Genomic DNA, 4,513 nt, shown 5'->3' with positions numbered 1-4,513 from the left:
GGACAAACAGTCAAATCTTTTTCTCTCTCTCTTTTTTTTTTTTTTAAACATGTCATAAAGACGAGACCCACAAACTCAGTATGTCTACTCATTAGCTACCTTGCATTATAAATATATAAAGTTTTAAAAAGTGCTTATTAAAAGAAACTATAGTGATGTGATAACTTCCAGCAGTGTCATTCTCATTTTTGTTCTTGACCAGCATTAATACGAAATGTCAGGGAGAGCAAAACGGTCGTCCTTCACAGTCCTCCTCCAACACTGACAAGGATTGTCCACAAAAAAACCCCAAAAAAACCCCCCAAAGAACTGGTCTCCCATTAACATTCATTCAACGTGTACACAAAGATAGACGTTTTTGGAAAAGCATATTTAATACAAAAGGAGACTTCTCAAACTAAAGAGGAGAGTATTGGCGACTGGTAACACACTGCTGCTGCGACCGACTGGAACACAAGACGACAGGTAAAAATTAAAATAACTAGCAATAATTAGGGGTTAGGTTGGTGTCTAGGTGGGGGTTTTGGTGGGTGCCGGACGCTGTGGCGAAGAGGCCACGCCGATGGCTTCTTCGGTTCTGGAGATATGGCGAATCGGACCAAAAAGGATGGGACAAAACGGTCCCAATCGGAGAAAGGAAGGTGCAGAGGGCCTGGGTCCACCACCACTGTACTCAGCAGGCCCTGCCGGGTCGTTAGACACGCAGCATGGCAGGGATCGGTGACATAACATGTAGCAGTTTCCCTTCACAGAAGCGTCTGCAGCAGGTGGGCGGAGGAGGAGGCAGCAGAACCAGGCCTTTGGAGCACTGTGTCATCTCCTGGTCCTGATGCTTTGAATCTCCCTCTCTGTCTGTCTGTCTGTCTGTCACACACACACACAGAAGCTGGTCAAGTGCTGTGCAACTGGGATTGCACCTGTCGTCCACAGGAGGGCGCCTAGCTGGGAAGTCCAGTACATTCCATATTAAAGTTGTTGCAAGTGCATTTTTTGTGTAAAAGAGACACACACACACACACACTCACACTGTAAGGTCTGAAGTGCAAAATTTGAATTACATTCCTTTGTATCTCTCCCTCTCTCTCACTCTGTCTCTCTCTCTCTCTCTCTCTCTCTCTCTCTGTCAACACACACACACACACACACACACACATACACACACACACACACACACTGTAAGGTCTGAAGTGCAAAATTTGAATTACATTCCTTTGTATCTCTCCCTCTGTCTCTCTCTGTCTCTCTCTCTCTCTCTGTCAACACACACACACACACACACACACACACACACACACACACACACACACACACCAAAGCACACAGACAGAAGCTGGTCACAACTGCTGTGCAACTGGGATTGAACCAGGGGGGCTCCCTCTGCTGGCTCAATGCGGTACAAAGTGTCAGAAGGTGTTAGTTATCTGCTTTTGACAATCAATTGCACCTGTCGTCCACAGGAGGGCGCCTAGCTGGCAAGTCCTGTACATTCCATATTAAAGTTGTTGCAAGTGCACTGATGTCAATGGAAAATGGTATTTAGTAGTCAGTATAATCTTTTAGTGATATAAGTTTGCTTATGGTAGGATGCTGTTTGTAGTTATTTGTATTAGGAAATGTTTAACCATGTATACTTAGAAGCATATAATTAATTGTGTAGTGACAGGATGTGTGCACCCCAGGAATGCACCCCCACGTCCTGGGAGCATGAGAGCTCGTACCTTGTCTTATTGCTTTACGGTAGGATTAACGTAGCTATGTCTGTTTTAGTTTAAGTGCTTCTTTACATATAGATGAACTGTTGGACTCTCCAGACCAGCAGGTTAAGGGAAGTTGTTTATGGGGCCACACTCTGACGCCACACACACACACACACACACACACACACACACACACACACACACACACACACGCTCAATGGAGTATAAAATAAAGACCGGGGCAGTTCTCTCACTGGAGTCTCTTAGAGTGGAGGCTGCCCTTGCTAGCAAGAAGTTCTGTGTGTTTCTCTTCTCTGAGTCTTTACTGAAGAAGTGTTTTATAACATTTTCCTTAACAACTGACATGTGTTTTTTGTGTAAAAGAGAGAGAGACACACACACACACACACACACACACTCACACTCAGCGGCTCAGAGATGAGGGAAAAACAACAGAAATCAGGATAGATTTTAATGTCAGGAGATGCCCTGTGATGCTGGGGCCATTGTGTAAGATTGGAATGTGTACCAGTGGCTGGTGGGTGGTCCTTGAAGGTCCCGGGAGGAGGCGGCGAGGAGGCAGCGGGTGGCTGGGCTTGAGCTGTGGATCAGGGACGTCATTAATTCTGCCTGGTGCTGCGTGTGCCCTGTGCAGCTTGGATGTCTGCCGCTGACGCTCTGTGGTTCCTGTTCCTGTCATAAAAGGCCCTGTACAAGGGGAGAAGAAATGCATCATTGGTTACCACAAATAAAACAGTGTCTTTCTGCCTGTGTCATTCTGTTTGGTTTCTTTGAGCGTTTGTTTCTTAAATACACAGCAAGTGTCTCACTCTCTCTCTCTCTCTCTCTGTCACACACACACACACACACACACACACCAAAGCACACACACACACACACACACACACACACACTGTGAGGTTTGCAGTGCAAAATTTGAATTTTAGTGCATGGTGATTTGTCTCCCTCCAGTGGCCCACGGCAGGTATGATGAGGCTTAAATGATAGGTTATGGGGAAAAAGCCAGGAGAGGATGGGACAAAAGTGGAATAACTGAAAAAGTAAGAGGTGTAGAGGGCTGATGTTGGTGTCTAGGTGGGGGTTTTGGTGGGTGCCGGACGCTGTGGCGAAGAGGCCACGCCGATGGCTTCTTCGGTTCTGGAGATATGGCGAATCGGACCAAAAAGGATGGGACAAAAGGGTCCCAGTCGGAGAAAGGAAGGTGCAGAGGGCCTGGTTCCACTGGCATTGCGTTGCCCGTGTGCGGGCGCATCCGCAGGTGCCCAACATGGCATGGTTCAGAGTACCTTTGCAGGAGGCTTAGGGATAGGTTAGGGGGTAATAGCCAGAATTTGACGGAATAAAATGGAATAACTGGGAAAGTAAGTGTCGTAGAGGGATGAAAGTTGTGTCTACGGGGGGGTTTCGGGGTGCTCCGGACACCCTGGTGAAGACCCCATGTCGATAGCACCAACGGTTCTGGACTTGGTGTAAATGGGTCCAAATTTGACGGAATAAAAAGGTCAAAGTGGCAGATAGGAGCGTCCGATCGGGCCGATTCCACCACCACTGTACTCAGCAGGCCCTGCCGGGTCGTTAGACACGCAGCATGGCAGGGATCGGTGACATAACATGTAGCAGTTTCCCTTCACAGAAGCGTCTGCAGCAGGTGGGTGGAGGAGGAGGCAGCAGAACCAGGCCTTTGGAGCACTGTGTCATCTCCTGGTCCTGATGCTTTGAATCTCCCTCTCTGTCTGTCTGTCTGTCTGTCACACACACACACACACACACACACACAGAAGCTGGTCAAGTGCTGTGCAACTGGGATTGCACCTGTCGTCCACAGGAGGGCGCCTAGCTGGGAAGTCCAGTACATTCCATATTAAAGTTGTTGCAAGTGCATTTTTTGTGTAAAAGACAGACAGACAGACACACACACACACACACACACACACACACACACACACACACACACACACACTGTAAGGTCTGAAGTGCAAAATTTGAATTACATTCCTTTGTATCTCTCCCTCTCTCTCTCTCTCTCTCTCTCTCTCTGTCTCTCTCTCTCTCTCTCTCTCTCTGTCAACACACACACACACACACACACACACTGTAAGGTCTGAAGTGCAAAATTTGAATTACATTCCTTTGTATCTCTCCCTCTCTGTCTCTGTCTCTCTCTGTCTCTCTCTCTCTCTGTCAACACACACACACACACACACACACACACACACACACACACACACACACACACACACACACACACACACACACACACACACACACCAAAGCACACAGACAGAAGCTGGTCACAACTGCTGTGCAACTGGGATTGAACCAGGGGGGCTCCCTCTGCTGGCTCAATGCGGTACAAAGTGTCTGAAGGAGTTATACCGGCGAAAATAACATCTTTCAATTCCATGTTTGGTCCACAGGAGGGCGCCTAGCTGGGAAGTCCTGTACATTCCATATTAAAGTTGTTGCAAGTGCATTTTTTGTGTAAAAGACAGACACACACACACACACACACACACACACACACACACACACACACACACACACACTGTAAGGTCTGAAGTGCAAAATTTGAATTACATTCCTTTGTATCTCTCCCTCTCTCTCTCTCTCTCTCTCTCTCTCTCTGTCTCTCTCTCTCTCTCTCTCTCTCTGTCAACACACACACACACACACACACACACACCAAAGCACACAGACAGAAGCTGGTCACAACTGCTGTGCAACTGGGATTGAACCAGGGGGGCTCCCTCTGCTGGCTCAATGCGGTACAAAGTGTCTGAAGGAGTTATACCGGC

The sequence above is a fragment of the Rhamphochromis longiceps genome, unplaced genomic scaffold, assembly GCF_057381845.1.
Source record: "Rhamphochromis longiceps isolate RC_006_pf unplaced genomic scaffold, R_longiceps_female_GT1.1 unmapped_scaffold_5, whole genome shotgun sequence".
NCBI classification, from domain to species: domain Eukaryota; kingdom Metazoa; phylum Chordata; class Actinopteri; order Cichliformes; family Cichlidae; genus Rhamphochromis; species Rhamphochromis longiceps.
Note: the sequence above shows the minus strand (reverse complement) of the source record.